This window comes from Scyliorhinus torazame, chromosome 2 (assembly GCF_047496885.1).
Source record: "Scyliorhinus torazame isolate Kashiwa2021f chromosome 2, sScyTor2.1, whole genome shotgun sequence".
Taxonomy (NCBI): Eukaryota; Metazoa; Chordata; class Chondrichthyes; order Carcharhiniformes; family Scyliorhinidae; genus Scyliorhinus; species Scyliorhinus torazame.
Window position 1 is genome coordinate 392971976 of NC_092708.1, and position 12294 is coordinate 392984269.

Below are 12294 nucleotides of genomic sequence, written 5' to 3' on the forward strand. Positions count from 1 at the left end.
GTGAGCGAGGGGGACGGTGAGGGTGAGCGAGGGGGACGGTGAGGGTGAGGGTGAGCGAGGGGGACGGTGAGGGTGAGCGAGTGGTACGGTGAGGGTGAGCGAGGGGGACGGTGAGGGTGAGCGAGGGGGACGGTGAGGGTGAGCGAGGGGGACGGTGAGGGTGAGCGAGGGGGACGGTGAGGATGAGCGAGGGGGACGGTGAGGGGGAGCAAAGCAGCAAGGGGGGTGCTGAGGTTGTGAACAAAGTGACAAGTGGGACAGTGAACAAGGTGAGCAGCCAGTGGTGTGCATTCAACAGGCCCACAACTAGCGACACCAGGTTGGAGTGGGGATGCTGACTGTTCCAGGTGCACAATGATGACATCAGTGGCATCAACGTCCCGATCCAGTGCTGCGGCGGCAATGTTTTTTGTTCAAAAGTCCCATTCGATTCAGGAATGCCTTCTAGCTTTTTCAGGATGTATAATTGACACCTTTTTAGACTAATGCACTATTTGTCCTGTGAGGCAGGTCCTTGACTGGGTTATGGAATCCATGCAGCAATGTCATCTGATGTTTTGTGGAATTAGTGACCATTTAAAATCAATGTTACTTCTCTGTTCAATATTCACAGTGAATAACATCTGCACTTTAAATTATGAATATGCCATACCTTACATGAAAATAGATAGCTTTGCTTCGAAAGGTTCCCTGCCTAGAAGGCAACCCAATGGATAGGCTTGGCATCCATTTGGATGAGGTTGCAGGTATGTTGCCTGTGTGACACCTAAGTTCTCCCGGAAGCTGTTCTCGCCTGTACTCAGCTACCAAATCTCCATGGAGCTAGGAAATCTAACTGGCCAGGGTCAAACTTGTAAAACAGATCAAAATATTGAATTGACCTCCTGGGCCAGATTTGTCCCTGCCCCACTAAACCCAGAAGTGGACTTGTTGGGATCTTCAAGATTTTTAAAGTTTAAATACCTCAGCTGTTTTGGAGATTAAAGATTCAGCGCATTGTGCCTGTATGGTCGGTCAGTGGGTTTATCCATGGAATTGTGGAGTACAATCCTGCCTCCTAGGAGCAGGTTGGTTATCCACCTTAAAAGCAGATGGAAGTGGGTCGGTTGGGGTTTGGTTTGAGATGTTTTTTAATTTTCAGATCTCACCTGATCGAAGCCCACCCATTTTGTATGGTTAAAATTTTCCCTCTTATTTCAGAGACAGCAAATGAACATAGTGTAACAGACAAAAACATTGTCTCTGATAATCTATGAAATAATGAATTAAATTTCCTTGTAAAGATAGATGGATGAAAAAATCCCATTCTTTGTTTTGTGAACCAGTTCTTTGTTTTTCACAGTCTTTTTTCAGTCTTCAAATTGTAATCACTGACTTCTTGCACTTCCTTAGTTCTCTCTGGCCAGGTTTTCTGTTCAACAGAGCTTCACTTCAAACTTGTCTAACATATGGGCTTATGTTCTGCCTCCTCAGCCAGAGGGAGGGCTGAGATGCTAACTTCCTCCAGGCTAGTGCCCTAATGAAACTGACTACCTCTTTTCTTTGAAGTGTCTGTATTAAAGAAGTACCTTCTGCTGTCAGAATGAATTAAGGTTATCATGGATAGTAAACCTAAAATGAGAAATTGACTTGTACTGTATCAGTTTGAGATTTTGAAGCAATGAGTAATACCACATTTTACTAGTTTAGTTTCACATGTTCTATGCTTTTAGATTATGGCTTACTTCATTTTTAAACTAGTGCAAATTCAGTGTTTCACAATACATAAACCTAACTCATTCTGAAACTATATTGTTTGAAGAGAAAGATGATGATTGACGAGTAAAATGGAGAATGTGTCATTGTAGACATTTTTGAAATTTGTCATAAACTTTGGAAATTGGGATAAAAGTTGACAATGAGAAAAAATAAATGAATATAAAACATTGTGTAATACATTGTATTTCCCTATGTATGTGTAGTGGCAGATATATATCTATAATTTGTATGTCGTATTTTGTATATAAATCATTAAAAGTATTTCAAGAATGTGTATTCGCATGAGTATGTTTCTCAGAATTTAATACAAACGTAAAGTTTGATGTCTGACAATTAGAGGAAGTCTGTACTAATGGGGAAGTATGAAACTTTAGGGAAAACAAGGATAGGATGCACCTGGGCCATGGAGAAGTGAAAAGGATTGAAACGTGGGTGAGGAAAACTAGCCAGTAAAAAGCGTTGAACGTCAATCATAGAATGTATTAATGGTTGTGTGGGAGTCAAGACAGCTAAATTGAAATATAAGTTAAGGAACAACTTTTAAAATAATTTGTGATGTGAGTTTTTCCTCAGCTACAACTTATATTTATACAGCACCTTTAATGTAATAAAACATCCAGTGCGTCACAGGAGCATTATAAAACAAAATATGACACTGAGGCACATGAGATATTTGGCCAAAGATGTGGGGCTGGATCCTCCGCTGTCGGGATTCTCTGTTGCGTCGGCAGCCCAGGGATTTCCCAACGTCGTAGGGCTGCCCACAATGGAAAACCGCATTGGCCGGCTGGCAAGGCGGAGAATCCCTGGGGTGCGGTCTCCACCATGGCGGAGGCGGAAGAGACTCACTCCACAGCGCATGCGCGGGGATGCCGTGAGCGGCCGCTGACGCTCCCGCGCATGCGCCGCCCGGAGATGTCATTTCCGGGCCAGCTGGCGGGGCACCAAAGGCCTTTTCCGCCAGCTGGCGGGGCGGAAATTCGTCCGGCGCGGGCCTAGCCCCTTAAGGTTGGGGCTCGGCCCCCAAAGATGCGGAGCATTCCGCACCTTTGGGGCGGCGCGATGCCCGACTGATTTGCGCCGTTTTGGGCGCCAGTCGGCGGACATCGCGCTGTTTCCGGAGAATTTCGCCCCAGAAATCTGGTGCGGCGGGAGGGAGAATCCCGCCCGTGGTCAAAGAGTATCTTAAAGGAAGAAAGCAAAATGGAGAAGTTTGGGGTGGGACAACCTGAAAACACAACCACCGTTGATAGAGTGATTAAAATCGTCGACATTGTTGGGCAGACTGTTCAATTGATATGCCCGTAAGACTATAAACAGGACTTTTTCTCCTTTACCAGCAGATTGCCAGTGGCCCTTGTAGGTTTGTAGTGAAAGCCCTAAGCTTTGTAGGTACTAAACCATGAAAATTGTCTCAAAGGTATCTTCAAAATTGAGTAACAGAATCACAGAATAATGCAGCGCAAAAGAGGCTGTTCGGCCCATCGAGTCTGCACCGACGAATGAAAAACATCTGACCTGCCTACCTAATCCCATTTGCCACTTGAATGTTATGACATGTCAAGTGCTTACCCAGGTATTTTTTAAAGGATGTGAGGCAACCCACCTCTACCCACAATGCCAGGCAGTGCATTTCAGCCTGTCACCACCCTCTGGGTAAAAAATGTTTTCCTCAATTCCCCCCAAAGCTTCTGCCCCTGACCTTGAACATGTGTCCCCTCATAGCTGAACCTTCAACTAAGGGGAACAGCTTCTCCCTATTCACTTTGTCCATACCCCTCATAATCTTGTCCACCTCGATCAGGTCGCCCCCTCAGTCTTTTCTGTTCCAGCGAAAACAACCCAAGCCTATCCAACCTCTTTTCATAACTTAAATGCTACATCCCAGGCAGCATCTTGGTGAATCGCCTCTGCACCCCCTCCAGTGCAATCCCTCCCTATAATTTGGTGACCAGAATTACACACAGTATTCCAGCTGTGGCCTCACCAAAGTTCTGTACAAATCCACATGACCTCCCTGCTTTTGTAATCTATGCCTCAATTGATAAAGACAAGTGTCCCAAATGCCTTTTTCATCACCCTATTAACCTGCCCTTCTGTCTTCAGAGATCGATGGACAAATACGCCAAAGTCCCTTTGGTCCTTGGAACTTCCCAGTGTCAGGCCATTCATTAAATACTTGTCACATTACTGTTGCTTCACAGCGCCAGGGTCCCAGGTTCGATTCCCGGTTTGGGTCACTGTCTGTGCGGAATCCACACGTTCTTCCTGTGCCTGCGTGGGTTTCCACCGGGTGGTTTGGTTTCCTCCCACAAGGTCCAAAAGACGTGCTTGTTAGGTGAATTGGACGTTTTGAATTCTCCCTCTGTGCACCCGAACAGGCGCCGGAATGTGGCGACTAGGGCCTTTTCACAGTAACTTCATTGCAGTGTTAATGTAAGCCTACTTGTGACAATAAAGATTATTTTTAAAAAGTGTATCACCTCACACTCCATCTGCCACTTTTCTTCCCATTTGACCATCCCGTCTATACTTCCTGTAACCTAACCTCACTGTTAACCACCAAGTCTGTCTTTGTGTCATCCGCAAACAGACTGATCCTACACCCCACATAGTCTGTGTTTTTATATTAATGTAAACAATAGGGGAGCCAGCACAGATCCATGTGGTACAGCACTGGACACTGGCTTCCAATCACTAATCACACTGTCTGGACCTGTAAAGACTTAAATTACCTGCAAAGACTCACATTCATCTTGCATCATTGGCTTTGTCGATATATGCTGTTTTTGTGTAACCTACCTCTCCACTCACCTGTTGAAGCTACGCTCCAAAAACTCGCGATTACAAATAAACCTGTTGGACTTTAACGTGGTGTTAAAGTAAGACTTGTTACTATCTTAACGAGTGCTCACTAGATGCCTTCAGTTTCTTGCTCTTCCTAACCCCCACTACGTCTAGGTGTTTCTCCAGGATCCCCAGCTGAGATTGAGATGGTCTGCTGCCTTCCACGTTCTGTTGCCTGAGATGACTTTGTCGGGCGTCCCCTGGCGGAAGGGGGGGGGGGGAGAGGCACACATGATCTTGAGGGTCTCCGTGTACTTTCAGGCAGCAGATGTAGTATAGTGGTAGCCTCCCGGTGTTCAAACCTGGAGGTGTGTCGCTCACAAGGAAGGGGTGATGATGGGCTGGACACCCCAGGGTTCTCTGGGTGGAGGGCACTGGGCTGCGTTCCTGTTGATCCTTTTCCTTTCAGGCACCCAGGCGCCTCTGTGCTCCTCCATGGGATAAAGGCGTAGCTGGAGTGAGACCCAGAAGCCCCACCATCCTCTTGCGCAGACACTCGTGGATTCTCACCAGGTCCTGCACCATGCTGTTGAAGCCCTTGCCATGGAGCTCATGCCCTCAGCCATGGAGGTCATGATCTGACCCTTGGAGCGGATATCCCCTGCCATGGAGTGCACGTTCTACACCAAGGTACCCACTGTGGATACCATCCTCACAATGTTGGCCTCATTGCGTTGCATTGATGGCAACACCTCCTTGGTAAGGAGGTGATTGGATTCTTCCAGTCAGCCTTGAAGTCCGATGATGAATGCTGCCATCCCACTCTGATTCTCTAAACTCTGTGTTTGCAGTTCCATTATCTCTGGGATGACCGGATCCATGGCAACATCATCAGCCAGGGGCTGAGCAGAGACCCGAACTCTGCCATCCTGTCGAATGCCGGATCCCTGGCACTTTCCAGTCTACACCTGCTGTGGATTATCAACTATGAGGTGCTCACCAGTGAGTAACCCATAAAACTGCCTGCAACTTAATCCCATCAAGATGTGAGTGCGTTTGGGAGGGTGCGGTGACGGATGTGACGCCTCCTCGCTAGTTATGTCCGAGAACTCCCTCTGAGCTGCTCAGGCCTGTGATTTCCAGGGGCTGCACAGATGGTGCGGGCTGCTCTCCTGATTGCCATGCAAGGGAAGGGAGATGGCATTAGTACATCACGGTGGATAAATAATGCAAGATTTTTTCACCTGTGAGGTTTGTGGAATGACAGTGTGTCCTTAGGGCTCTCACTTTTGCTCGCTGCCCCCACTTCGCCATCAGCACAGCCGCCGCCCTGCTCCTCCCCGGCCAACTCAAGGGTTCTTTCCTCATAGGAGGTGAGGGTGTGGAGCTCCCACATGACTTGATTTTGTACCGTGGGGAGGGGAGATGGGGAGAGTGTCGGCAGGAGTCCTGCCAGTTCGGATGGTTGAGTATTGACATGCATGGGACTGGAGTGGGAGCAGCGATGTGAAGAGCAGACTTGAGACTGGGAGGCACCAAAGTGGTTGGAAGGGGGGAAGAGGGCCTCGTGATAGGTGGGTAACCCACAAGGTGGCCGGGTGAGAGATCATCTTGGAGGGGCAAGGGGTTGCATTGAGAGACTTACAGTGGAAGACATACCCTGGCCGCTCAAGGAAGGGCATTCATTTTTTACGCACTGCTGCCCCCCCGCCCCTTCTACACTGAGCCGGCATTGACATACCGCTATTGTCTCTCAAGTGCAGGTGGTCACCTTGCTGATGAGCCGCTTCCTGGAGTGTGGGTATAGGTCATCCCGCCTCTGCTGTACTCCATCCAGAAGTCTAGTCTGGGTCCCTCGGAAAATCTTGGAGCAGGCTTCCTGCCTGCCACCTCACCTGCAATGGATCTGGAACGAGTGCTGGGGAGACATTTATACGGATCATCTCAGTGAATGCGATGATGAAGTTTCCCCTGGGAGAGCGAATCAGCGGGAGACCGCCAAGAGAGCCATGTGGTGAGAAAACATTTGTTTAAGGGGTTCAAAATTCCGTGGGAAATTCTGCCGCAGTCGGCGAGATTTGTGTCGTTTTTCTCACCGGAACTGACACTTGCTATTTTCTGATTCCGCCCTCCCTCTTTGTCCTACCAATGATCTCTCCCGATCTGTTTAGTGCCTTCCTGAACAAACCCCCATTTTCATTGTTCATGAGTCGGGCGCCCTTGAGTCAGCAGGGATGTTTCATATCTTCGGAGATGCTTTGAGGACATCCCTGAAGCAGGGTTAAGCAGTGTGTCAAAGGACAACTTGGATCAGGGAACAGAGGGCCCTGGTGGGGGTGGGGGGGGGGTTTCGGGGAGACAATGGTGAGGGAAAAATGGATCAACTGATCAAGAGGATACCAATTCTAAAGAGTTCCAAATTACTTTGAAATAAAAATTTGCTGTACATAATAAAAACTAAGGGGATATTAAATTAAATACATAAGAGACATATATGCGATGCACAGGAATTAGGAGCAGGGATAGGCTGTTCAGCCACTTGAGCCTGCCTTAAATGGGTGACCCCATATTTTTAAACAGTGACCCCCCCCCCCGCCATAGTTTCCGATTCTCACACAAGAGCAAGCATTCTTTCCACACCCACCCCTGTCAAGGACCCTCAGGAGCTTTTACATTTCAATGAAATCAGCTCTTGCTCATCTAAACTCCAGTGGCCACATACCTAGCCTGTCGAACCTTTCTTCATAAGACAGCCCTTTCATTACAGGTGTTGCTCCAGTCAACTTTTCTCTGAACACCTTTCAATGCGTTTAAATCCTTCTTTTAGGGGCTGGTTCAGCGCAGGGCTAAATTGCTGGCTTTGAAAGCAGACCAAGGCAGGCCAGCAGCACGGTTCAATTCCCGTACCAGACTCCCCGAACAGGCACCGGAATGTGGCGACTAGGGGCTTCTCACAGTAACTTCATTTGAAGCGTACTTGTGACAACAAGCGATTTTCATTTTTAAAAAATTTTTAATTTTTTTTTTTGAGTATCCAATTCATTTTTTCCAATTAAGAGGCAATTTAGCGTGGCCAATCCACCTACCCTGCACATCTTTGAGTTGTGAGGGCGAAACCCACGCAAACACGGGGAGAATGTGCAAACTCCATACGGATAGTGACCCAGAGTCGGGATTGAACCTGGGACCTCAGCGCCGTGAGGCAGCAGTGCTAACCCACTGCGCCACCGTGCTGCCCAAATCCTTCCTTAAATAAGGTGACCAGTACTTCCGATGTGGTCTCATAAATGCCCTGTGCAACTGAATCATAACGTCCCTACTTTTGTCTTCAATTCCCCTTGCAATAAACAATAGCTTTCCAAGAGATTTTCTAATTACTTGCTGTACTTGCATACATAGTTTTGTGATTAATGCACCAGGACACCCAGATCTCTCTGCATCTCAGAGCTCTACAATCTCTCACCACTTCGACAATAAGCTTTTTTATTCTTCCTGCTAAAATGGACAATTTCACATTTCCCACCTTCTATTCCATTTTCCAGATCTTTACATGCTCTATTATAGCATATTTAATAGTTTTTAACATTTTCCCTATGACAGATTTTAACCTACCTATATCCTTTTGTCGTCTCCTTCTGTCCTCTTCACAACTTACTTGTACACCATGCCCACAAGTGACTTCTTGTCTTTATCATTCCTCATCCCAATTCAAACCACCTATACATCCTGGTTTCTTGATCTTCGGTCATCCGTCTCGATTGTGCTAATACCATCATTAATTAACAGAACCACGCCTCCACCATTTCCTAGCAGACTGTCATTCCTAAATGTCATATGCTCTTCGATATTCAGGTTCCTATCTATGTCATCCCGCAATCATGTCTTTGTATTGGCTATCAGATCAGACTTATTGATTTCTATTTGTGCTCTCAGTTCATCTGTCTTGAATGTCCCGTGCATTCAGATGTGTGAAAAACTTCCCCCGCACATCTACATTGAATCTTTCCCCCCTCACCTTGAACTTGTGCCCACTTGTAATTGTCATTTCCACCCTGGGAAAAAGCCTCCCAACTGTTCACCGTATCTATACCCCTAATAATTTTATAAACTTCTATCGGATCGCCCCTCAGCATCCGTCTCTCTAGGGAGAACAATCACAGTTTATTCAATGTCTCCTCATAGCTCATACCCTCCATACCAGGCAACATCCTGGTAAACCTTTTCTGTACTCTCTCCAAAGCCTCCACGTCCTTCTGGTAGTGCGGTGACCAGAATTGGACACAGTATTCCAAATGTGACCTAACCAACGTTCTATATAATTGTAACATAATTTTCGAGCTTTTATACTCGATCCCCCTTCCCATGCCATATGCTTTCTTTACTACCATTTCCACCTGTGCTGCCACTTTTAAGGATCTGTTGACCTGCATGCCCAGACCTCTCTGTTCCTGATAGTTCTGCCATTTATTTTATAGCTCCCACCTGAATTGGATCTACCAAAATGCATCACCTCGCATTTGTCCGGGTTAAATTCCACCTGCCATTTCTCTGCCCAATTTTGCAGCCTATCTATATCCTGCTGTATTCTCTGACAATCTTCATCACTATCCACAACTCCTGCAATCTTAGTATCATCCGCAAACTTGCTAATCAGACCCGCTACGTTTTCTTCCAAGTCATTTATATATATTACAAAGAGCAGAGGTCCCAGAACTGATCCCTACGGAACAGCACTAGTTACAAACCTCCATTTGGAAAAACATCCTTCCACTCCTTATCTGGTGATTTGCTCCTAGCTCTGTACTCTCGTCCCTTCCTGTCACGGTCTGTTTATCATTTCCCATATTAATTCTTTCTCTTTTGCCTTGTCTCTACTCTTTGATTCACCACATCTTCCCAGATTTCAACCCATCTATTTATTTAAAACCCTCGCTACTTCCCCTAGTTATGCAGCTCGCCGCAACACTTGTCCAAGTATGATTCAGAGTTAGAACGTCTGAATAGCACAGCCCCCTATTTCCCCAGTATTGAAGCCAGTGCCTCACACATCAGAACCCACTTCTACCCCACCAATCTTTGAGACACAGATTCACTTCTCTAATCTTATTTGCTCTATGCCGATTTGCATGGGGTTCAGGTAATAATCCGAAGATTATTACCTTTGAGGTTCTGCTCTTAATTCAACTGTTCCCACTCGTGAAATAATCAAGAACGAGAGGTACACATTTAAAATAATTGGCAATCAAAGCAAAAGCAATATGAGAAAAAATATTTTCACACAGCAAGTGGTTACGGTCTGGAATGCACTGCCTGAGAGCGTGGTGCGGCAGGTTCAATGGAAGAATTTGAAAGAAAATTGTCATGAAAAGGAAGTGAGTACAGGGGTTATGGGAAGAAGATGCGAGATTGACAATAAACAAAATGTTTATTTAGAAAACTGGTGCAGACACAGTAGGTTGAATGAACATCTTCAGCGCTGTGAAAATTCCATGATTCTGTCTGAAGATGGCAGTGTCCCGAAGCACGCTGATGTTATCTGCAAGGATGTGGAGATGCCGGCTTGGAACACCAGTTCATGGGGGTGGATAGTTTTGTTTTGGAGTGAGGAGACAAGTAAAACCCGAGTAGAATAAACAGCCCAGCCGTCGTATAACAATTACTAAAGACTACTTATTAAAGTAAAGACAAATACAGATGATCAGGACTACTCTACACTCATGCAATTAAGATGTATGAATTGCTAAACACACACACAGTTTATACAGAACGTATGTACCCTTGTTCTAAAATATATACTACGATACTTGAACTCTGTAAGACTTCCCCGTTCTCCCTGTGTCTGCGTGGGTTTCCTCCGGGTGCTCCGGTTTCCTCCCACAAGTCCCGAAAGACGTGCTGTTAGGTGAGTTGGACATTCTGAATTCTCCCTCTGTGTATCGGAACAGGCGCCGGAATGTGGCGACTAGAGGCTTTTCACAGTAACTTCATTGCAGTGTTAATGTAAGCCTACTTGTGACAATTAATGAAAAGCTATTCACATCTAAATATTATCTAAACCAGTGTTTTTCAAACTTTTTCCTCAGGACCAACTTTTGCCAACCAGACGTCTTTTGGGACCCACGCCAGCTGACCTACACAACACACGCCAAGTTTGCTTACCGTTAATGCAAAAGTGGAGCCCATTTGGTCCTCATCATCTCACTCCAATCAGGTTCACAGGAGGAGAGGGAAATGCGCATATCAGGTGCAGAGTCAGGCCAGTCCCTTTGTGCCGCCATCAAACTTTGTGAGAATGGAAAATCCAACCTCGTACATGTAGGTCATTGTGAAGGGCAATTGCAACAAAATGCTTGTTTTACTCAGCACTGAATACTCCTGGGAGATGTTACACCAGAATGCTGACAAGTCTCACGGGTTTTTGGCGTATTTTTAATGTGGTATCACAGTTCAGGTACAACAATGCAGTCTTTTCATTTGGAGTCAGCTGTAAGTTAATAACTGACTCTGTGGTCTCAACCTCAAAAGGAATTTTTCACCCACTATTTCACTTACAAAATCTGAACTTTCTTCTCTCATTCGCCAGTACTTCACTGCATATAACACACATGGGCTTTGCATCCTGATTTGCATTGGTTCAATTGACAAAACTATACCTCAAGAAATCATCTTTATAATGCTTTGTTCCCGAGGTAAGCTTCTCTTTGTAAGTGGTTCAACAGAAGTCCTGGAACTCTGCTCAGAGCTAACAGTAGCATTGCTCTGACTGCCGTGGACTCGCCTGCTCAGCTCTCCCCAGCAGATTCAGATGTGAGATCCTGGCCAGTCTATTTGTGTCTCTGGCCGAAAACCATGCATCTTCATGGTCCTCTTGCCTTGCTTGCTAGCAGCTAGAAAATGGAAGAACAAAGTACAAACAAAAGTACATCACATGAACAGGCCTTTCGGCCCTCCAAGCCTGCACCGACCATGCTGCCCGTCAAAACTAAAATCTTCAACTCTTCCGGGGTCCGTATCCCTCTATTCCCATCCTATTCATGTATTTGTCAAGATGCCCCTTAAACGTCATTATTGTCCCTGCTTCCACCACCTCCTCCGGCAGCGAGTTCCAGGCACCCACTACCCTCTGTGTAAAAAAACTTACCCCATACATCTCCTCTAAACCTTGCCCCTCGCACCTTAAACCTATGGTTTGACCCCTCTACCCTGGGAAAAAGTATCTGACTATCCACCTGGTCTATGCCACTCATAATTTTGTAGACCTCTATCAGGTCGCCCCTAAGGTTGAATCCATTTGGGTGGAAATCAGGAACAGTAAGGCGAAAAGTCACTGATAGGAGTATTCTATAGGCTACCAAATAGTAACATTATGGTGAAGCAGGCAATAAACAAAGAAATAACGGGATGCATGTCGAAATGGTACAGCAGTTATCATGGGGGATTTTAATCTACATGTCGGTTGGTTTAACCAGGTCGGTCAAGGCAGCCTTGAGGAGGAGTTTATAGAATGTATCCGCGATAGTTTCCTGGAACAGTATGTAATGGAACCTACGAGGGAACAAGTAGTCCTAAATCTGGTCCTGTGTAATGAGACCGGATTGATTCATGATCTCATAGTTAGGGATCCTCTCGGAAGGAGCGATCACAATATGGTGGAATTTAAAATACAGATGGAGGGTGAGATGGTAAAATCAAACACTACTGTTTTGTGCTTAAACAAAGGAGATTACAATGGAATAAGAGAAGAACTAG